This window comes from Triticum urartu, chromosome 7A (genome assembly GCF_056163025.1).
Source record: "Triticum urartu cultivar PI428250 chromosome 7A, HENAU_Tu73, whole genome shotgun sequence".
Lineage (NCBI taxonomy): Eukaryota > Viridiplantae > Streptophyta > Magnoliopsida > Poales > Poaceae > Triticum > Triticum urartu.
The window spans coordinates 705,430,205-705,455,354 of NC_141879.1; the positions used below are offsets into that span (position 1 = coordinate 705,430,205).

Consider the following 25,150-nt stretch of genomic DNA (forward strand, 5'->3'; position numbering starts at 1 on the left):
TTTGGATATCCTATGAAGACGCACTTCTCCGATTTAGGTTTGAGCTTATCAAGTTGAAACTTTTTCACATAAGCATTGCAACCTCAAACTTTAAGAAACGACAGCTTAGGTTTCTTGCTAAACCATAGTTCATACGGTGTCATCTCAAACGGATTTAGATGGTGCCCTATTTATCGTGAATGTAGCTGTCTCTAACGCATAACCCCAAAACGATAGCGGCAAATCTGTAAGAGACATCATAGATCGCACCATATCAAATAAAGTACGATTACGACGTTCGGACACACCATTACACTGTGGTGTTCCAGGTGGCGTGAGTAGTGAAACTATTTCACATTGTTTTAACTGAAGACCAAACTCGTAACTCAAATACTATTCTCCACGATCAGATCGCAGAAACTTTATTTTCTTGTTACGATGATTTTCCCCTTCACTCTGAAATTCTTTGAACTTTTCAAATGTTTCAGACTTATGTTTCATCAAGTAGATATACTCATATCTGCTCAAATTATCTGTGAAGAACAGAAAATAATGATACCTGTTGCGAGCCTCAATATTCATCGGACCACATACATCAGTATGTATGATTTCCAACAAATCTGTTGCTCGCTCCATTGTTCCGAAGAACGGAGTCTTAGTCATCTTGCCCATGAGGCATGGTTCGCAAGCATCAACTGATTCATAATCAAGTGATTCCAAAAACCCATCAGCATGGAGTTTCTTCATGCGCTTTACACCAATATGACCTAAACGGCAGTGCCACAAATAAGTTTGCACTATCATTATTAACTTTGCATCTTTTGGTTTCAATAGTATGTTTATGTGTATAACTACGATCGAGATCCAACGAACTATTTTCATTGGGTGTGTAACCATATAAGGTTTTATTCATGTAAACAGAACAACAATTTATTCTCTTACTTAAATGAATAACCGTATTACAATAAACATGATAAAATCATATTCATGCTCAACGCAAACACCAAATAACACTTATTTAGGTTCAACACGAATCCCGAAAGTATAGAGAGTGTGCGATGATGATCATATCAATTTTGGAACCACTTCCAACACACATCGTCACTTCTCCCTTAACTAGTCTCTGTTTATTCTGCAACTCCCGTTTTGAGTTACTAATCTTAGCAACTGAACTAGTATCAAATACTGAGGGGTTGCTATAAACACTAGTAAAGTACACATCAATAACATGTATATCAAATATACTTATGTTCACTTTGCCATCCTTTTTATCCGCCAATCACTTGGGGTAGTTCTGCTTCCAGTGACCAGTCCCTTTGCAGTAGAAGCACTTAGTCTCAGGCTTAGGATCAGACTTGGGCTTCTTCACTTGAGCAGCAACTTGCTTGCCGTTCTTCTTGAAGTTCCCCTTCTTCCCTTTGCCCTTTTCTTGAAACTAGTGGTCTTGTCAACCATCAACACTTGATGTTTTTCTTGATTTCTACCTTCGTTGATTTCAGCATCACGAAGAGTTTGGGAGTTGTTTCCGTTATCCCTTGCATATTATAGTTCATCACGAAGTTCTACTAACTTGGTGATGGTGACTAGAGAATTCTGTCAATCACTATCTTATCTGGAAGATTAACTCCCACTTGATTCAAGTGATTGTAGTACCCAGACAATCTGAGCATATGCTCACTAGTTGAGCGATTCTCCTCCATCTTTTAGCTATAGAACTTGTTGGAGACTTCATATCTCTCAACTCGGGTATTTGCTTGAAATATTAACTTCAACTCCTGGAACATCTCATATGGTCCATGACGTTCAAAACGTCTTTGAAGTCCCGATTCTAAGCCATTTAGCATGCTGCACTAAACTATCAAGTAGTCATCATATTGAGCTAGCCAAACGTTCATAACGTCTGCATCTGATCCTGCAATAGGTCTGTCACCTAGCGGTGCATCAAGGACATAATTCTTCTGTGCAGCAATGAGGATAAACCTCAGATCACGGATCCAATCCGCATCATTGCTACTAACATCTTTCAACATAATTTTCTCTAGGAACATATCAAAATAAACACAGGGAAGCAACAACGCGAGCTATTGATCTACAACATGATTTGCAAAATACTACCAGGACAAAGTTCATGATAAATTTAGGTTCAATTAATCATATTACTTAAGAACTCCCACTTAGATAGATATCCCTCTAATCTTCTAAGTGATTACATGATCCGAATTAACTAAACCATGTCCGATCATCACGTGAGATGGAGTAGTTTCATTGGTGAACATCACTATGTTGATCATATCTACTATATGATTCACGCTCGACCTTTCGGTCTCCGTGTTCCGAGGCCATATCTGTATATGCTTGGCTCGTCAAGTATAACCTGAGTATTCCGCGTGTGCAACTGTTTTGCACCCGTTGTATTTTAACGTAGAGCCTATCACACCCGATCATCACGTGGTGTCTCAGCACGAAGAACTTTCGCAACGGTGCATACTCAGGGAGAACACTTCTTGATAATTTAGTGAGAGATCATCTTATAATGCTACCGTCAATCAAAGCAAGATAAGATGCATAAAAGATAAACATCACATGCAATCAATATAAGTGATATGATATGGCCATCATCTTCTTGTGCTTGTGATCTCCATCTCTGAAGCACCGTCGTGATCACCATCGTCACCGGCGCGACACCTTGATCTCCATCGTAGTATCGTTGTCGTCTCGCCAATCTTATGCTTCCACGACTATCGCTACCGCTTAGTGATAAAGTAAAGCATTACAACGCGATTGCATTGCATACGATAAAGCGACAACCATATGGCTCCTGCCAGTTGCCGATAACTCGGTTACAAAACATGATCATCTCATACAATAAAATTTAGCATCATGTCTTGACCATATCACATCACAACATGCCCTGCAAAAACAAGTTAGACGTCCTCTACTTTGTTGTTGCAATTTTTACGTGGCTGCTACGGGCTTAAGCAAGAACCAATCTTACCTACGCATCAAAACCACAACGATAGTTTGTCAAGTTGGTGCTGTTTTAACCTTCGCAAGGACCGGGCGTAGCCACACTCAGTTCAACTAAAGTTGGAGAAACTGTCACCCGCAAGCCACCTATGTGCAAAGCACGTCGGGAGAACCGGTCTCGCGTAAGCGTACGCGTAATGTCGGTCCGGGCCGCTTCGTCCAACAATACCGCCGAACCAAAGTATGACATGCTGGTAAGCAGTATGACTTATATCGCCCACAACTCACTTGTGTTCTACTCGTGCATATAACATCAAACCATAAAAAAACCTGGCTCTGATACCACTGTTGGGGAACATAGTAATTTCAAAAAAATTCCTATGCACACGCAAGATCATGGTGATTCATAGAAACGAGGGGAGAGTGTGACCTACGTACCCTTGTAGACCGACAGCAGAAGCGTTAGGTTGATGTAGTCGTACGTCTTCACGGCCCGACCGATCAAGCACCGAAACTACGACACCTCCGAGTTCTAGCACACGTTCAGCTCGATGACGATCCCCGGACTCCGATCCAGAAAAGTGTCAAGGAAGAGTTCCGTCAGCACGACGGCGTGGTGACGATCTTGATGTACTAATGTCGCAGGGCTTCGCCTAAGCACTGCTACAATATTATCGAGGACTATGGTGGAAGGGGGCACCGCACACGGCTAAGAATATGATCACGTGGATCAACTTGTGTCTCTAGGGGTTGCCCCTGCCTCCGTATATAAAGGCTCAAAGGGGGGGGGGGGCGGCCGGCCAAGAGGAGGCGCGCCAGGAGGAGTCCTACTCCCTCCGGGAGTAAGACTCCCCCCCTATTCCTAGTTGGAATAGGATTCGTGGAGGGGGGAAAGAGGAGGAAGGGGGGCCGGCCCCCTCTCCTTGTCCTATTCGGAACAAGGGGGGGAGAGGCGCGCGGCCCATCTCTGGCCATCTCTCCTCTCTTCCACTAAGGCCCATATACCTCCCGGGGGGTTCCGGTAACCTCCTGGTACTCCGGTAAAATCCGATTTCACCCGGAACACTTCCGATATCCAAACATAGGCTTCCAATATATCAATCTTTATGTCTCGACCATTTCGAGACTCCTCGTCATGTCCGTGATCACATCCGGGACTCCGAACAACCTTCGGTACATCAAAACGCATAAACTCATAATATAACTGTCATCGAAACCTTAAGCGTGCGAACCCTACGGGTTCGAGAACAATGTAGACATGACTGAGACACGTTTCCGGTCAATAACCAATAGCGGGACCTGGATGCCCATATTGGTTCCTACATATTCTACGAAGATCTTTTATCGGTCAGACCACATAACAACAAATGTTGTTGTTGGGGAACGTAGCAGAAATTCAAAATTTTCCTACGTGTCACGAAGATCTATCTATGGAGAGACTAGCAACGAGGGGAAGGAGAGTTCATCTACATACCCTTGTAGATCGCTAAGCGGAAGCGTTCAAGTGAACGGGATTGATGGAGTCGTACTCGTCGTGATTCAAATCACCGATGACCAAGTGCCGAACGCACGGCACCTCCGCGTTCAACACACGTACGGAACGGAGACGTCTCCCACGCCTTGATCCAGCAAGGAGGAGGGAGAGGTTGATGGAGATCCAGCAGCACGACGGCATGGTGGAAGTAGCGGGATTCCAACAGGGCTTCGCTAAGCGCTGCGGGAGGAGGAAGATGTGTCACGGGAGGGAGAGGGAGGTGCCAGGCCTTAGGTATGTTTGCTCCTCCTTTTCCCCACTATATATAGGGCCAAGGGAGAGGGGGAGGCGCAGCCCTTGCCCCTTCCTCCAAGGAAGGGTGCGGCCAAGGGGGGGGGGAGGAGTCCATCCTCTCCAAGGCACCTCGGAGGTGCCTTCCCCCTTTAGGACTCTCCCCTTTTTCTCTTCTCTTGGCGCATGGGCCTCTTGGGGCTGGTGCCCTTGGCCCATATAGGCCAAGGCACATCCCCTACAGCCCATGTGGCCCCCCGGCGCAGGTGCCCCCACCCAGTGGACCCCCGGGACCCTTCCGGTGGTCCCGGTACAATACCGGTGACCCCGAAACTTGTCCCGATGGCCGAAATAGCACTTCCTATATATAATTCTTTACCTCCGGACCATTCCGGAACCCCTCATGACGTCCGGGATCTCATTCGGGACTCTGAACAACATTCGGGTTACAGCATACTAATATCTCTACAACCCTAGCGTCACCGAACCTTAAGTGTGTAGACCCTACGGGTTCGGGAGAAATGCAGACATGACCGAGACGACTCTCCGGTCAATAACCAACAGCGGGATCTGGATACCCATGTTGGCTCCCACATGTTCCACGATGATCTCATCGTATGAACCACGATGTCAAGGACTTAATCAATCCCGTATTCAATTCCCTTTGTCTATCGGTATGTTACTTGCCCGAGATTCGATCGTCGGAATCCAATACCTAGTTCAATCTCGTTACCGGCAAGTCTCTTTACTCGTTCCGTAACACATCATCCCGTGATCAACTCCTTGGTCACATTGCGCATATGATGATGTCCTACCGAGTGGGCCCAGAGATACCTCTCCGCTTACACGGAGTGACAAATCCCAGTCTCGATTCGTGCCAACCCAACAGACACTTTCGGAGATACCTGTAGTGCACCTTTATAGTCACCCAGTTACGTTGTGACGTTTGATACACCCAAAGCATTCCTACGGTATCCGGGAGTTGCACAATCTCATGGTCTAAGGAAATGATACTTGACATTAGAAAAGCTTTAGCATACGAACTACACGATCTTTGTGCTAGGCTTAGGATTGGGTCTTGTCCATCACATCATTCTCCTAATGATGTGATCCCGTTATCAACGACATTCAATGTCCATGGTTAGGAAACCGTAACCATCTATTGATAAACAAGCTAGTCAACTAGAGGCTTACTAGGGACATGGTGTTGTCTATGTATCCACACATGTATCTGAGTTTCCTATCAATACAATTATAGCATGGATAATAAACGATTATCATGAACAAGGAAATATAATAATAACCAATTTATTATTGCCTCTAGGGCATATTTCCAACAGTCTCCCACTTGCACTAGAGTCAATAATCTAGTTCACATCGCCATGTGATTAACACTCACAGGTCACATCGCCATGTGACCAACACCCAAGAGTTTACTAGAGTCAGTAGTCTAGTTCACATCACTATGTGATTAACACTCGATGAGTTTTAGGTTTGATCATGTTGCTTGTGAGAGAGGTTTTAGTCAACGGGTCCGAACCTTTCAGATCCGTGTGTGCTTTACAAATCTCTATGTCATCTCCTAGATGTAGCTACCACGCTCTATTTGGAGCTATTCCAAATAATTGTTCTACTTGGAGCTATTCTAAATTGTTGCTCCATTATATGCATCCGGTATCTCTACTCAGAGCTATCCGGATAGGTGTCAAGCTTGCATCGACGTAACCCTTTACGACGAACTCTTTTTACCACCTCCATAACCGAGAAACTTCCTTAGTCCGCTAGTTACTAAGGATAACTTTGACCGCTGTCCTATGATCCATTCTTGGATCACTCTTGTACCCCTTGACTGACTCATGGCAAGGCACACTTCAGGTGCGGTACACAGCATAGCATACTGTAGAGCCTACGTCTTAAGCATAGGGGACGACCTTCGTCCTTTTTCTCTATTCTGCCGTGGTCGAGCTTTAAGTCTTAACTTCATACCTTACAACTCAGGCAAGAACTCCTTCTTTGACTGATCCATCTTGAACACCTTCAAGATCATGTCAAGGTATGTGCTCATTTGAAAGTACTATTAAGCGTTTTGATCTATCCTTATAGATCTTGATGCTCAATGCTCAAGTAGCTTAATCCAGGCTTTCCATTGAAAAACACTTTCCAAATAACCCTATATGCTTTCCAGAAATTCTACGTCATTTCCGATCAACAACATATATTCATCAGAAATTCTATAGTGCTCCCACTCACTTCTTTGGAAATACAAGTTTCTCATAAACTTTGTATAAACCCAAAATCTTTGATCATCATCAAAGCATACATTCCAACTCCGAGATGCTTACTCCAGTCCTTAGAAGGATTGCTGGAGCTTTGCATACTTATTAGCATCTTTCAGGATTGACAAAAACCTTCCGGTTGTATCATATACAACCTTTCCTCAAGAAAATCGTCGAGGAAACAATGTTTTGACATCCCATCTGCAAGATTTCATAAATAATGCAGTAATCGCTAATATAATTCCAACAGACTCTTAGCATCGCTACGAGTGAGAAAGTCTCATCGTAGTCAACTCCTTGAACTTGTCGGAAAACATCTTAACGACAAGTCGAGCTTTCTTAATGGTGACATTTACCATCATTGTCCGTCTTCCTTTTAAAATCCATCTGTACTCAACAGCCTTACGACCATCAAGTAGTTCTTCCAAAGTCTACATTTTATTTTATATATGGATCCTCTCTCGGATTATATGGCCTCGAGCCATTTATCGGAATCCAGGCCCACCATCGCTTCTCCATAGCTCGTAGGTTCATTGTTGTCTGGCAACATGACTTCCAAGACAGGACTACGTACCACTCTGAAGTAGTATGCATCCTTGTCATCCTACGAGGTTTGGTAGTGACTTGATCTGAAGTTTCATGATCACTATCATAAGCTTCCACTTCAATTGGTGTAGGTGCCACAGGAACAACTCTTTGTGCCCTGCTGTTCACTAGTTGAAGTAACGGTTCAATAACCTTATCAAGTCTCCACCATCCTCCCACTCAATTCTTTCGAGAGAAACTTTTCCTCGAGAAAGGACCCGATTCTAGAAATCCCTTATTGCTTTCGGATCTGAGACAGGAGGTATACCCAACTGTTTTGGGTGTCCTATGAAGATGTATTTATCCGCTTTGGGTTCGAGCTTATCTGCCTGAAACCTTTTTCACATAAGTGTCGCAGCCCCAAACTTTCAAGAAATGACAGCTTAGGTTTCTCTAAACCATAGTTCATACGGTGTCATCTCATCGGAATTACGTGGTGCCCTATTTAAAGTGAATGTGGTTGTCTCTAATGCCTAACCCATAAGCTATTGTGGTAATTCGATAAGAGACATCATGGTATGCATCATATCCAATAGGGTGCAGTTATGATGTTCGGACACACCATCACACTATGGTGTTCCAGGCTGTATCAGTTGTGAAACAATTTCCACAATGTCTTCATTCTGTGCCAAACTCGTAATTCAGATATTCATTTCTATGATCATATCATAGATATTTTATCCTCTTGTCACGACGATCTTTCAACTTCACCCTGAAATTACTTGAACCTTTCAATAATTCAGACTCGTGATTCATCAAGTAAATATACTCAACATCTACTCAAATCATCTGTGAAGTAAGAACATAACGATATCCACTACATGCCTCAGCACTCATTGGACTGCACACATCAAAAATGTATTACTTCCAACAAGTTGCTTTCTTGTTCCATTTTACTGAAAACGAGGCTTTCAGTCATCTTCCCCATGTGGTATGATTTGCATGTCTCAAGTGATTCAAAATCAAGCGAGTACAAAACGGTCCATTTGCATGGAGTTTCTTCATGCATATATACCAATAGACATGGTTCGCATGTCCCAAACTTTTCAAAAACGAGTGAACCCAAAGATCCATCAACATGGAGCTTCTTCATGCGTTTTATACCGATATGACTTACGTGGCAGTGCCACAAGTAGGTGGTACCATTACTATCTTTTGGCATGAACATGTGTATCACTACGATCGAGATTCAATAAACCATTCTTTTTAGGTGTAAGACCATTGAAGGTATTATTCAAATAAACAGAGTAACCATTATTCTCCTTAAATGAATAACCGTATTGCGATAGACATAATCCAATCATGTCTATGCTCAACGCAAACACCAATCTCGATGGTAGAGGGAGCGTGCGATGCTTGATCATATCAACATTGAGAACACTTCCAACAGATATCGTCAGCTCACCTTTAGCTAGTCTCCGTTTATTCCGTAGCTTTTATTTCGAGTTACTAACACTTAGAAACCGAACCGGTATCTAATACCCTGGTGCTACTAGGAGTACTAGTAAAGTACACATCAACACAATGTATATCAATATACTTCTATCGACCTTGCCAGCCTTCTAATCTACCAAATATCTAGGGTAATACTGCTCTAGTGGTTGTTCCCCTTATTACAGAAGCACTTAGTCTCGGGTTTGGGTTCAACCTCGGGTTTCTTCACTAGAGCGGCAGCTGAATTGCCGTTTCATGAAGTATCCCTTTGTTCCCTTGCCCTTCTTGAAACTAGTGGTTTCACCAACCATCAACAATTGATGCTCCTTCTTGATTTCTACTTTCGCGGTGTCAAACATCGCGAATATCTCAAGGATCATCATATATGTCCCTGATATATCATAGTTCATCATGAAGCTCTAGCAGCTTGGTGGTAATGACTTTGGAGAACCATCACTATTTCATCTGGAAGATCAACTCCCACTCGATTCAAGCGATTGTTGTACTCAGACAATCTGAGCACAAGCACAACAATTGAGCTTTTCTCCTTAGTTTGCAGGCTAAGAAGATCGTCGGAGGTCTTATACCTCTTGACGTGGGCACGAGCCTGAAATCCCAATTTCAGCCCTCGAAACATCTCATATGTTTCGCGACGTTTCAAAACATCTTTGGTGCCTCAATTCTAAACCGTTTAACTGAACTATCATGTAGTTATCAAGACGTGTATGTCAGATGTTCGTAACATCCACAGACAATGTTCGAGGTTTAGCACACTGAGCGGTGCATTAAGGACATAAGCCTTCTAAGAAGCAATGAGGACAATCCTCAGTTTACGGACCTAGTCCGCATAATTGCTACTATCAACTTTCAACTAATTTTTCTCTAGGAACATATCTAAACAGTAGAACTGAAACGCGAGCTACGACATAATTTGCAAAATCCTTTTTGACTATGTTCAGAATAATTAAGTTCATCTTATGAACTCCCACTCAGATAGACATCCCTCTAGTCATCTAAGTGATTACATGATCCGAGTCAACTAGGCCGTGTCCGATCTGTGCGTGAGACGGACTAGTCAACGTCGGTGAACATCTTCATGTTGATCGTATCTTCTATACGACTCATGCTCGACCTTTTGGTCTTCTGTGTTCCAAGGCCATGTCTGTACATGCTAGGCTCGTCAAGTTAACCCTAAGTGTTTTTGCATGTGTAAAACTGTCTTACACCCGTTGTATGTGAACGTAAGGATCTATCACACCCGATTAACACGTGGTGCTTCGAAACGACGAACTGTAGCAACGGTGCACAGTTAGGGGAGAACACTTCTTGAAATTTTAATGAGGGATCATCTTATTTACTACCGTCGTTCTAAGCAAATAAGATGTATAAACATGATAAACATCATATGCAATCAAATAATAGTGACATGATATGGCCAATATCATATAGCTCCTTTGATCTCCATCTTGGGGCTCCATGATCATCTTGTCACCGGTATGACACCATGATCTCCATCATCATGATCTCCATCATCGTGTCTTCTTGAAGTTGTCTCGTCATCGACATGCAAGTCGTGATTCCCTTGACAAGAACATGATCAATCTCATACATCACATATATCATTCATCACATCCTTTTGGCCATATCACATCACATAGCATACCCTGCAAAAACAAGTTAGATGTCCTCTAATTGTTGTTTGCATGTTTTACGTGGCTGCTATGGGTTTCTAGCAAGAACGTTTCTTACCTACGCAAAACCACAACGTGATATGCCAATTGCTATTTACCCTTCATAAGGACCCTTTTCATCGAATCCGATCCGACTAAAGTAGGAGAGACAGACACCCGCTAGCCACCTTATGCAACTAGTGCATGTCAGTCGGTGGAACCTGTCTCACGTAAGAGTACGTGTAAGGTCGGTCCGGGCCGCTTCATCCCACGATGCCGCCGAATCAAGATAAGACTAGTAACGGCAAGCATATTGAACAAAATCAACGCCCACAACTACTTTGTGTTCTACTCGTGCATAGAATCTATGCAATAAACCTGGCTCTGATACCACTGTTGGGGAACGTAGCAGAAATTCAAAATTTTCCTACGTGTCACGAAGATCTATCTATGGAAAGACTAGCAACGAGGGGAAGGAGAGTTCATCTACATACCCTTGTAGATCGCTAAGCGGAAGCGTTCAAGTGAACGGGGTTGATGGAGTCGTACTCGTCGTGATTCAAATCACCGATGACCAAGTGCCGAACGCACGGCACCTCCGCGTTCAACACACGTACGGAACGGAGACGTCTCCCACGCCTTGATCCAGCAAGGAGGAGGGAGAGGTTGATGGAGATCCAACAGCACGACGGCATGGTGGAAGTAGCGGGATTCCAACAGGGCTTCGCTAAGCGCTGCGGGAGGAGGAAGATGTGTCACGGGAGGGAGAGGGAGGTGCCAGGCCTTAGGTATGTTTGCTCCTCCTTTTCCCCACTATATATAGGGCCAAGGGAGAGGGGGAGGCGCAGCCCTTGCCCCTTCCTCCAAGGAAGGGTGCGGCCAAGGGGGGGAGGAGTCCATCCTCTCCAAGGCACCTCGGAGGTGCCTTCCCCCTTTAGGACTCTCCCCTTTTTCTCTTCTCTTGGCGCATGGGCCTCTTGGGGCTGGTGCCCTTGGCCCATATAGGCCAAGGCACATCCCCTACAGCCCACGTGGCCCCCCGGCGCAGGTGGCCCCACCCGGTGGACCCCCGGGACCCTTCCGGTGGTCCCGGTACAATACCGGTGACCCCAAAACTTGTCCCGATGGCCGAAATAGCACTTCCTATATATAATTCTTTACCTCCGGACCATTCCGGAACTCCTCATGACGTCCGGGATCTCATCCGGGACTCCGAACAACATTCGGGTTACCGCATACTAATATCTCTACAACCCTAGCGTCATCGAACCTTAAGTGTGTAGACCCTACGGGTTCGGGAGAAATGCAGACATGACCGAGACGACTCTCCGGTCAATAACCAACAGCGGGATCTGGATACCCATGTTGGCTCCCACATGTTCCACAATGATCTCATCGGATGAACCACGATGTCAAGGACTTAATCAATCCCGTATTCAATTCCCTTTGTCTATCGGTATGTTACTTGCCCGAGATTCGATCGTCGGAATCCAATACCTAGTTCAATCTCGTTACCGGCAAGTCTCTTTACTCGTTCCGTAACACATCATCCTGTGATCAACTCCTTGGTCACATTGCGCATATGATGATGTCCTACCGAGTGGGCCCAGAGATACCTCTCCGCTTACACGGAGTGACAAATCCCAGTCTCGATTCGTGCCAACCCAACAGACACTTTCGGAGATACCTGTAGTGCACCTTTATAGTCACCCAGTTACGTTGTGATGTTTGATACACCCAAAGCATTCCTACGGTATCCGGGAGTTGCACAATCTCATGGTCTAAGGAAATGATACTTGACATTAGAAAAGCTTTAGCATACGAACTACACGATCTTTGTGCTAGGCTTAGGATTGGGTCTTGTCCATCACATCATTCTCCTAATGATGTGATCCTGTTATCAACGACATTCAATGTCCATGGTTAGGAAACCGTAACCATCTATTGATAAACGAGCTAGTCAACTAGAGGCTTACTAGGGACATGGTGTTGTCTATGTATCCACACATGTATCTGAGTTTCCTATCAATACAATTATAGCATGGATAATAAACGATTATCATGAACAAGGAAATATAATAATAACCAATTTATTATTGCCTCTAGGGCATATTTCCAACAGTTGTTCCCTTTGTCATCGGTATGTTACTTGCCTGAGATTCGATCGTCGGTATCCAATACCTAGTTCAATCTCATTACCGGCAAGTCTCTTTACTCGTTCCGTAATACATCATCCCGCAACTAACTCATTAGTTCCAATGCTTGCAAGGCTTAAGTGATGTGCATTACCGAGAGGGCCCAGAGATACCTCTCCGACGATCGGAGTGACAAATCCCAATCTCGAAATACGCCAACCCAACATGTACCTTTGGAGACACCTGTAGAGCACCTTTATAATCACCCAGTTACGTTGTGACGTTTGGTAGCACACAAAGTGTTCCTCCGGCACACGGGAGTTGCATAATCTCATAGTCATAGGAACATGTATAAGTCATGAAGAAAGCAATAGCAACATACTAAACGATCGAGTGCTAAGCTAACAGAATGGGTCAAGTCAATCACATCATTCTCTTAATGATGTGATCCCGTTAATCAAATGACAACACATGTCTATGGTTAGGAAACATAACCATCTTTGATTAATGAGCTAGTCAAGTATAGGCATACTAGTGACACTTTGTTTGTCTATGTATTCACACATGTATTATGTTTCCGGTTAATACAATTCTAGCATGAATAATAAACATTTATCATGAAATAAGAAAATAAATAATAAATTTATTATTGCCTCTAGGGCATATTTCCTTCAGGATGTGGGGACTTCAACGAAGCTCTTTGCAACACGAACATATGTCAAGAGTTATGAGATCAGAAACTCAGATGACCGCATTTAGGGACTGCCTGATGCTTTGTGAATTGGTGGATCTTGGCTTCTCGGGGATGCCATTCACATATGATAATGGGCAAGTTGGAAACAGCAATGTGCGAGTGCGGTTGGACCGTGTATGTGCGGATGAGCAGTGGCGTGACCTTTTCCCAGCGTCGAGAGTGGTCCACCTTGCGTCTTCGTGCTCAGACCATTGCCTGATCGTCCTCGAGATGGTCCCATCCGATGCAAATCATAGGCGATGAGGGGCGGCACGATATGAAATTATGTGGGAAAGGGATCCCAACCTGCAAGACATTATTGGACGTGCATGGGAGAGGAACCGACCGGCTGGAAACTTGGGATCGGTTTCAAATTCGTTGAAAGAACTGATGAAAAACCTTCGGCAATGGAGCAGCAAAAATTTTGGGCATGTCCTGCGTGATATTGAGGAAGCTTACAAGAAGATAATGCCGATCGTTGTTTGATTCGGCAGAAGATGCATGAACTTGATGAGCTTCTATACAGAGAAGAGATGTTGTGGCTGCAACGTTCGCGGATAACTTGGTTAAAAGAAGGAGAAAGGAACACATAATACTTGCATCGAAGGGCTGTTTGGCGAGCTAGACGAAATCATATACTTCGGCTACGTCGACTTGATGGCACTTGGTGTAATGCTCCTTCTGAGATGGAGTTAATGACGAGATCATATTTTCAGGAGGTGTACAGTAAAGACCCGACTTTAATCCCAGATGTTGTGCTAGAGTGTATTGAGGAGAAAGTTACTGTAGAGATGAATGATGTTTTATGTGCTCCGTTCACTGAGAAGGAGATTTCAAACGCTCTCTTTCAGATTGGCCCCATTAAGGCCCCAGGTACCGATGGTTTTCCTGCTCGTTTTTTTCAACGTAATTGGGCGGTGGTGAAAGGAGAAATTATTGCAGCAGTATTGGAGTTTTTTGCTTCTGGGGTTATGCCAGACGGAGCTAATGACACAGCTATTGTGTTGATTCCAAAAGTCCAATTTCCAAAGGAGCTCAAGGATTTTAGACCGATAAGCTTGTGTAATGTGATCTACAAAATAGTCTCTAAATGCATGGTAAACCGACTACGCCCCATTTTGTCGGAGCTCATCTCGGAAAATCAGAGCGCGTTTATTCCAGGGAGACTTATTACTGATAATTCTATTATAGCTTTCGAGTGTATTGATCATATTCAGTCTGTTAGTGGCAGTTCACCGGCATGTTGTGCGTATAAATTGGATCTTTCTAAGGCATATGACCGGGTGGACTGGGTATTCTTGGAGAAGGCCCTACGCAATTGGGGTTTTTCTCAGGTGTGGATTTCTTGGATCATGGCGTGTGTTTCCTCTGTGAAGTATTCGGTGAAATTGAATGGGAATTTATTGGAGTCTTTCATACCCTATCGTGGCCTCAGACAAGGTGATCCCTTGTCCCCATTTTTATTTCTCTTTGTTGCTGATGCCCTATCTTGTTTGGTCAACAAAGCTATTACGGAGGAGGGGCTGGAGGGTGTTAAAATTTGTCGTCGTGCACCGACGATATCTCACTTATTATTTGCGGATGATTCACTATTGTTTTTTCGAGCCTCGGAACAGCAAGCAACAATTGTGAAAGGTTTGTTGAGCACTTATGCGCTGGCTATGGGACAACTTATAAACCCGTCAAAGTGTTCCATCCGTTTCTCTAGTAACTGCACTGAGGTGGTATCTGGGGAAGTAAGGAGTATTTTGGAGATTACAAGTGAAGCGTTTGAACCCAAATATTTGGGTTTGCCGGTACCTGAGGGGAGAATGCATAAAGGGAGGTTTGAAACCACCCAGGAAAGATTGAGGAAGAGACTAGTGGACTGGAGCGAGCAATTCATGTCTTCAGGTAACAAAGAGATTTTAATCAAATCTGTAGCCCAGGCTATTCCCACATATATTATGAGCGTGTTTCGCTTACCTGCTTCGGTATGTGACGATCTTACAAGGATGATGAGGCAGTACTGGTGGGGAGTTGAGAGTGGCAAGAGAAAAATGGCATGGCTGAGCTGGGATAAGCTGAGACTCCCTAAAAACAAGGGGGGTATGGGATTCAGGGATATGTGTGCTTTTAATCAAGCGTTATTGGCAAAACAAGCGTGGCGATTGATTGATTCCCCTGACAGTTTATGTGCTCGTCTATTGAAGGCAAAATATTTTCCACACGGCAGTATTTTGGATACATTTTTCACTGGAAATTCATCGGCCGTATGGAAAGGAATAGCTCATGGTTTGGATCTTGTTAAGAAAGGAATAATATGGAGGATTGGTGATGGTGCATCGGTTAGAACGTGAAGAGATCCTTGGATTCCTCGACGATACGATTTTCGACCAATTACTCCTAAAAGGAACTGCCGGTTTAACCATGTCTCTGATTTCTTAGATAATAATGGTGCTTGGATCAGAGACCGTGTCGAGGAGCATTTTTGGCCGATGGATGTTGCTGAGATTCTTAAGATACGCACGTCTCCTAGGAACCGGCAGGACTTCATCGGCTGGTTTCTCGAGCCGCATGGGAATTTTACAGTCAAAAGTGCCTACAGGTTGGCGACGGAAACACATGATGAGATGCATTCAGGGGGCGCATGCAGTACTAGACCGGACGGTGACAGATCGATTTGGAATTCGATTTGGAAATATAACGTTCCACTAAAGATGCGTATTATGGCATGGAAGACGGCGACGGGTGCATTGGCAACTAATCTAGGCAAAGTGCATCATCGTATTCATATACAGAGATCATGTCCTATTTGTGGAGCGGAGATTGAAAGCAGTTTTCATGCATTGATTTCATGCATGCACGCCCGACGTGTTTGGAAGGGCTTACGTGCAATCTGGCCCTTGCCTGATGACTCACTACTAGTGGACTCCGGTAAGGACTGAGTACTGTAGCTACTTTCAAAATGTTCGGACAAGACCAGGGACTTGGTAATTATGACGATCTGGCGTATTTGGCAACTCCGAAATGATATAACACACGGAAAGAATGAGACCCCAGTAGAGGTAACTGTGGATTATCTTGACAGTTATTATAAGTCACTGAATTTGGTAAGGAACTATAGCATGGAGGAAATCGTCAAAGGGAAGATGCCGTTGTATGAGGACAGTCGACCAAAGTGTGTAAAAATTACAGAATCCCCCACGCCTTGGCCTCCTCCGCCTATGGGTTGGGTTGCGTTGTCGGTAGACGGTTCATTCTCGTGCCAGGATAGACGCGCTTCGATTGGCATGGTGCTTCACAGGGAGAATGGATCTACAATTTTTGCGGCATACAGATACATTTTCCACTGTAATGATGCCCTGGAAGCGGAAATTCATGCTATTATGCAGGGTATGGCACTGGCCATTCAACATTCGGACTGCCCAGTGATTGTTCAATCAGACTCTTCAAATGCTCTGGCCATTCTCTCGAGCGACAATTTTTCCAGGTCGGCCTATGGTCATCTAGCTGCTGAGATTAAAGCTCATTTGGTAGTTAGGAAGTTTGTTCCTCTAAAAGTTAGCAGATATCAAAACAGGGTAGCACATCAATTGGCACACTATAGTCGTACTGAAGCTTGTACTGCGGTATGGTTGAACTCGATTCCTCCGTGGTGTGAGGAATTGGTGTCTCGTGATTGTAACCCTCTCATTATGGAATAAAACATCCTTTCTCTCCGCAAAAAAAAAATACGAATGAGATGGAGGGTAGAGTAGACGCGAATGGTTTTCTTTCTTTTGAAGAAAGAAATGCGATCTTGGTGCCGTGGCCATGCATGGCGACTCTCTTTCCGGAGGCTCCCCTCCGTGGACGACCTCTTGGTCGTGGTGCAGGGGTTGACGGATCTCACGCTTGCGGGCGTGTATAGCTATAGGTTTAGAACACTATAACGTTTAGGTTTTTGGTCGTTCAACGCCTTGACCTCCGACGGTGGCGCAAAATAAAGAAGCTCCAAATCTTTCTTCGACGAGGCGATGCATCTTATTGTTGATGATAGATTTGGAAACTATTTTGTTCATGGAGGGATGGCTTGGACACGAGAGCATTCTTATGGTGGACTTGTATCATCGGCTCCGCATTTGCGACGATGCTTGCTTCAGCGTTGGTGCGGAGTTTGGGAGCTAGTCTAGGAGCCATCGCAAATTTGATCTACATCGACGGAATATGGAAGGCGGTGGAGTGTGTGTTGGGTTCATGGTTTGCAACTAACATGTACGGTTTCTTCATTCGACATTTTAGTTGAGCGGGCTGCAAGATCTTGAGTTCGATGGCGTTTCCTGGGTATTTCCCCGGCGAGATTCTTTCAATGGGAATGGCTTCAAGCCACTTTTGATGTCCAAAAACCTACATCAGCGATGGAGCCACCGCGTGTAGCTCGGGTGACGAGGTGGTCCGTCATATTTTTCTTTGGTGGCTAATACAATGGTGCCAAAGGAAGGTGACGGGTGTTAGTGTCAAGCTCCGAGGGTTCTTTGGTCTTAATTATATTTCTACTTCTTGGCTGGTGGTTCTTTGCATAAAGACTAGTCTTCTTGGCTGATGGGTATTGACTTTTACTATATAAATGAGAGACATACTAGCATGAAAAAAAAAATGAACAACGCTAAATACATTAACTTGCGACCGTTAGTATGTCACAACCTAGACTCTGAAGAGTTTAGCCAGGCAGATCCTTGTGTTGGAGTGGGCAAGATAGATGTTTGGGTGTTTTAGACATTCTGTTATCTTTTCAGTTTTGTTATGTCGGTCTTTACGTGATTTGCACTCTAATTTTTATGATATGAATGAGACACGTTTTATCATGAAAAGAAAAAGATGTTAGGGTGTTTATTTGGAGGAAAGTCCATCCTTTCTTCTTTATTAGCGTAATTTTTATGAGGGATATTAACACAATATTTACCTATTAATAAAGTATCGATTGCTTCTCTCCGTTCACCGTCAGCAATTTTATAGAATAGCCAGTCGCTCGTGCCGTCCCCCGCGGGCGGCCCGGGCGAAACCCTAGCCGCCAGAGAACTCCCCCTCCCCGATCTCCCACTCCCCTCGCCGCCGCCAGCAAGCGCCGCCGGGCAAAGCCCGTGTGGCTTCGGCGGCGGCGGGGCCTTTCATTTTTTCCTCTCGCGAGGCCTGGGCGCTGCGGGGGCCGCTCGGCTGAGGAGAGGCGTGGGGGCGCGGCGTGCTGGCATCGATGGACGCGGCGAGCTTGCGCCGGTGGTGGCGGCGGGCGCGTGGCCAGGTGAGCGTGGTGCGGTCAGCCCAGCGCGTCCAGTCGCGGCTAGGTGGGGGCTTGCGCAGTGCGGCCAGGCTCGGCCTGGCGCGAGCTAGCGCGGCGCGGGGGCGGCAGGCACGGGCAACGCGTGCGCGCGCGCATGTGGCGCTGGTGGTCGTTCCCGGCGCGGATCTGCTGGATGCCTGGGCGTGCTTGCGCGGCTGCCCAGATCTGGTGGTGCCCTTCGGCGCTGTGCTCGGTGGGGAGGAGGCCCGATCTGGGCCAGTATGGCTGCCTCTTGGTGGCTGGTCGCGGCGTCGGCTGGCCGGTGGTGGCGGTAGCGGGGGGTCGGCGGAAGATGGGTGGGCTCTTCCTCCAAGCATGGTACACACTCGGCTCCTTGGAGCTGTGGCGCCGTCCTACGTGGATGGAGCTAGAGGAGACTCGGGCAGATCATTCCAGTACAGTTAGTCCTGTTCTTGCGCGCGGCTGTGCGAGCCACTCAGCTTTGGCTCGATTCTGCCAAGTTCCAGCGCGCGGCGGTGCGGGCCGGCAAGTTCTTGTTTTCCCTCGGCCTTTCCGTTGCGCTGCGGTGCGGGGTCTCGCCTAGTTCTGCGCACGAAGGTTGGAGGACGGCCAGATCTGGCTGGGTTCGCCCAGGTCCTGCGTGCGGCGGTGCAGCCCGGTCAAGTTGGTGTGTGCGCGCCTTGTTCCTGCGAGCGGCGGCGACCAATCTGTGTTTGGTAGTGTGTGCCCGGTTTCGTTCTAACCTGAGGCGTTGGGTGGCCTCGGAACCCAAGATTGAGGATGGAAGGCCTGGCTTCGGATGAAAATCCTGCATCGATTTTTTCGGTTGCCGACGGTAATGGCGTCCGCGGACGTCGTCTTCCTCCCTGGAGGTGCTGTTGTGGAGCCTGTTTTGCTCTTCGTACCTCAAGGTGTGAGATCTCCGGATGAAAATCTAAGATGTGGCAGATCGGGTGATGACGGTGTCCTCAACATCGTTTTCCTCTTTGGAGGCATCACCTTGGAGATCCCGTCGATGGTTTCTGATGGTGTACTAAACTGTTGGCGGAGCTCGGATTTGTGGTGGTGCCGACAGTGTCTTTTTCTTTCGTTTCTTTTTATGCTGCATTTTGCGGTGCTTTCCTTCTTTGGGGGTGTTCTTGTAATACCTCTCTCTATCAATGAATTTGGCAGTTCTCCTGCCAACGTTCAATTCGATTTAGTATTCAACCCACAGTCCCAAATTTTCGTCCTTAATGTTCGTTTGCATCCTTCCGTTTCATTTGCTTTCGTCTGTCTAGCAAAATTCTTGTACGCATGTTGTCTCTTGTGGCTGACGCATTTGCCTCTTCGGTCTCAGCCCCCCGGTCCATCCCCTACGTCGTTTGTCAGGGTCAACCAGATGATTTAGATGGTGTTTGTGTAGAAAGGAGAAAATTCTGGTCAATAGATAGTCTCACATCATTTTCTTGTACACAATCCCACCTGTTCAAATATGTTTGCGAGTTCTCGAAGGAGTTAGTCAAAAAAGAAATTAATGGGAGAGACCCTTGGACTAATTAAACAGCATGCATATGTGAGACCTGCAACAGAACAGTGTCCATAATTAATTCGAGTGGGGTAGACCTGGCGATCTCCACCGGACGAGGAGAGAGGGCCTCGAAGCCACGAGGCTTGAAGAGAGGGAGACAACGAGAGGCGGTCGAGGCCAGTGATCCAGTCGTTTCTTTCCACCGATCCCCGTCCACACACATACATACAACAATGGTGTCTGAAATAGCTGCCTAAATGCTAGATGATGCAGCTGCGCTATTCGGTGGAGTCAAGCGCACGCATGCAAGCCATCCGATGCTGACGCAATTGCGCTACACGACAAACTGTTAGAAAAATGGCCTCCTTCCCCCTCGTGATGTACCTGGCATCGTGAGGTGCTGGGTTGTCCCTAAAGATTAACCGTATGCATATGCTGATGTCATCTCACTTTATTCCGTCTTATTTTTTTCAAAAAGCTATAACTTTTGAACCAAGCATCAGAACGAAGATCCGTTTTCACCATTAGGTTTCTCGCGACGAGATCTTCAAAATTAGATCCCCATATGAATAGGTTTCAATGATTTTTTTAAATCAACTTTGGTTCTAGTTGAGGCAACTTTATTGCTAAACAGAAGCAACTTTCTTGCACCATGTGTACTAGTGAATTTATCTAGCAAGTATATAGTAGAAAACATAGAAACCATGCCGGACAAATTTTCATCATATGTAGGCAACTGAACATCATCCGTAAGTAACTTTGGTATTAGATGGAGGCAACTTTCGGTACTAAAGGAGGCAACTTGTGTTATGAAGGTGCATTCATACGCTGTGCTATTATCGCCTGTCCATATTTTGTAAAAGGAGACAAAACATTTCTCCCGGTTGTCTACTTATGAAGTTGCCTATTACCAAAAATCCAGGGGGGGGTCTTGTCCAGATGCATGGCATTTTAGTTTGAATCAGTGCGTTAATTTTTGCAGTCAATAGATTCGCAATTATGTGAATTATGGGGGACAAAGCAATCGCTTGGATTTGCTAGAAGAGTTTCTCTAGTTGTAATGCAGTTGCTTGGTTTGGTATGAGGACAAAGTTGTCGCTTGGATTTGCTAGAAGAGTTGCATCGTGTCATAATGCAGTTGCTTGGTTTGGTTAGGACAGCTGCTTGGTTTTTCTTGAAAAGTATTGCACGGTGTTTTGGGTAATGTAGTCGCTTGGATTTGCTAGGACAGTCACTTGGTTTTGTATGGACAGTTGCTTGGTTTTGTATAGACAGTTGCTTGGTTTTGGGTAATGTAGTCGCTTAAATAGGCAACTAATTTTGCAAAGTAGCAATGATAGGCAACTATTTTACCAATAGCAAGCAACTGGGCATCAATGGTAGACAATTTTATAGTACTTGTAGGAAACTGAGCATCAACCATAGAAAACTGACATTCAACGATAGAAAACTAAGCAACCATGAATAGGCAAGTTGAAATAACGTTAGCAAAATTCATAGGTACGCATAATACAGTGAAGTTGCTTGTATGTAGTACTAAAGGTGCCCCATGTTTTGTCTGATTTTCTCATTTTTACACAAACCAACATCATAGAAGTCCTACTAAGCCAAAAAAAGAAGTTGCTTTCCTATAGCACTAAAGTTGCCTTCATTACACCCAAAATTGCTCATCCAAAAAATATCGACGAAACCTATCCATATGGGATCTAGATTTGAAGAACTCGTCGTGAGAAACCCACCGATGAAAACGGTTTTGAATTCGGGCGCTCGAATCAAAAGTTAAGGCTTTTTAAAAAAATTGAAACCTCAAATTAATGCACATGTGACAAGGCCTTAGCTGTTTTATTTGGCAACCTAGAATCACGTAGGCTCAGTGGAGCTGGCGTGTGGGGGGGGGGGGGGGGGCTCTTTTTTTATAGAAAGGACATGGGGGACTGACTGCACTCTTTAGGACGTCCTACCATTTATGGTACAGGCGCCCGATCGCACCAACGGACGGCCAGGTACTGGCTAGCCACGTCCAAAAAGCTTCAACGGGGGATTTTGCAAGGTTAGCGAAGGGCAAGATGAGCTAGCTACAACAACGTCGGCTGCTACAAATGGGAGGTTGTAGAAAAGGTGGTCGGCGACAAGCCAGCTGCTGTGACGGGGGATGCAGCAGCGGTGACCGGCAGTGGTCGACAATGTCAGCGAGCCGGCTGCAGCGACGTGGCACATGGGGATTGATGAGTAACGATAAGTGTGTGAGGTGGATAACTATGAGAAGGGGGAAACGGCGTTCACTCAATTAACGGCTACACGAAGACGGTTGCGAACAAGCTTTTCTTTCTTTTTCCTTCCCACATCCGAATGACGTCTAGCATTGGCCTTATGGATATCATGCATGGCGTGGTGTCATTGTAATTAAAATGTGATTACAGTTTATGCATAATAATATATTGGTAGTGCACTTGGGATTAGCACACACTTAGCATATTGAATTACTCCCAACCTAATATTAATAAATAACAGACATAGTAAGTAATAGCATTAAGTGTAATGATTTGTGCGGAACCTAGAACCAAAATGTTGATGCACATATAACCCTCACTAAATTTGAATGCACGTCAATTTTTATTACCGTTGCAACTATGCACTGGCCTATTTGCTACTGTTGTATTTTGATCAATTCCATATACTACCTCTGTCCAGGATTAGAAGGCTCGTGAGCCAATTCTCTAGAGCCAACACACGGTGCAAATTTTGACAGAAATTTTATTCCGTTGCAATGCACAAGCCATATTCATAGTTTTTATCTATGAAGATAACTAGCTAAGATGGTATTCAATCAAATCAAAACCAATAAAGAATGTGTCTACAAGAAAGCTCGAGAAGGTTCCGGGCAAGGGCCGGCCCGAGAATCGAGATGCCCTTGTTCTTGTTCTAAGAGCAACTTTAACTGACCGACACAAACAAACGTTGTTTTTGTCTGCTTTTTATCTGTTTGGGTCGGCCGAGTGGATGCATGCGTGTGTCCGTTTTTTTGGTTTGGGTCAGCTGGTGCACCAAACACGACCGACACATTAGTCCACGTGGCCTTAAAAAGAAGTAAATAGGCATAAATTTAAAACTTGCAAATAAACTAAATATAATTATACATCAAAACAGTCGGTCAATCTCGGGCCAAAGTTCACTTCAACAGAATTCAGCATTAATAAAAATACTTTAAAAAGGCGCCTCTCAGTCGCCTAGCCCGCAGCCCTCGTTGTCGGAGCCGGTGAGGCCGAAGAAGGGCTGCCGCGTCGGAGCCCACAGGAAGGCCCACTAGTACGCTGCCCGTGCCACCTCCTCCATCGTCTGCTACATCGGTTGCTCTCCTGTGTGGCACACGCGCTACTCCTCCTCGCACTCTCCATGCTCCTCCGCCTCGCGTACCCAGCGTTGCTAGCGCTCCTCCTCCTTGCACTGCAGCTGCATGAGGCGCCCCCCTAGGCCCGCTCCTCTGCCAGCGTGCACGCCATCCACTTCTGGAGATAGGTCGCCTCATGTTCCTCCGTCGCGCTCCCACCGCTCCTCCTCCTCGCCTGCCCAGCACTGTCGGCGCTCCTCCTCGCGCTCTAGCCGCATGAGGCGCTCCCCCTTGGCATGCTCCTCCGCTAGAGCGCACGCCTTCCAGTGCTGGAGGTAGGCCACCTCCTGCTCCTCCGTCGCACCAATCCAAATGGCGGGGGCACTGATCCACTCCCGAACGACACCCTCCCATTGGTACCTCCCGGGGGCGGCGTGGGCTCGGGCTTGGGTTCGGGGAGAAGCGGAGGTGGCAGGGGATAGACGCAATCCCCCGCCGCCGACAGCAACAACGCTTCCTCATGCCTGGCCAGTGCGCGTCCCCCTCGCACGGTGAACTTTTGAGGGCGCGCTAGAGCGCCTCCTCTAGTGCGGCGTAACAGGCCGCCTCCGTCTTCTCGTCCTCTTGCGCCACTATGGGGGGGTGTGAAGTTGGCGCCGAGCTGGATGGCGCCACGACGACGGACGTCGTACTCGGTGGCAAACCAGACTTCCTAGTTGGGGAAGTCTAGCGCGTACACCGGGTCATGTCGTTGCTCAGGCATCAGGAGGGTGCGGTGCGTGCGTACCTCCTCCACATGCGCGCAGTGACTGTGGCACTGCCAGCACCGTGGTGTGGTGGGGGTCGAGGTGCCATCCATGGGGGAGGTTTACATTGGGTCATGGCAGCGGGATGCGGTATTCCAAGTGGTACCGTGCGTGCTGCACTGGGATGTACCAGCCGGTCCCGTGGCCGGTGAGCCCTCCCTGCCGCTGGCACCACCGTACCGTCCATCTTGTCGGCGTGCAACAAGCTGCTCTCCTCCTGCTTGCCCTTGGCCTTCCCCTTGCCGAAGAAGCCACAACCATGGCTAGGGCTATGGTTTTCTAACGCCGGCGAGGTGCAAGTGTGGCTAGATGTGGACGGGAGTGGCAAGTGGACGAGACCGGGCCCCGCACGCTTGCCATTAAAAATAAGTGTGGACTCGGGTCGCTTCCACTGGCCGCACGAAGCGTTCGTCTCGTGTCTGTGTGGAAGCAAATCAGGTGCACATATGGGCTGAGCATGCGTCCAGGCAGACAATGAGGGGACCAATTTTAAGTTTGCATCAGCACGTTGGGAAGGCGTTTTTCTTCTGTTTCAACCTAAACGGACACGCGCACACGAAATGCATCGGCGCGTCGGTGTTGCTCTAATGCAGGGGTGACATTGTCCTCCTCTCGGCTCTCCCATTCCTCGTCAGCACGTACATGGCATGGTCCATGGCATCCTCCACTCCACTGCAAGGTGACCGGATATTTCAGCATAGG

General features: G+C 46.2%; 1 protein-coding gene across 1 annotated transcript in view; it reads left to right on the forward strand.

The window, feature by feature from the left end:
- Nucleotides 1–25,150, forward strand: part of LOC125525257 (uncharacterized) — a 38,529-nt gene that overhangs the window by 8,677 nt on the left and 4,702 nt on the right. The window lies entirely within an intron of this gene.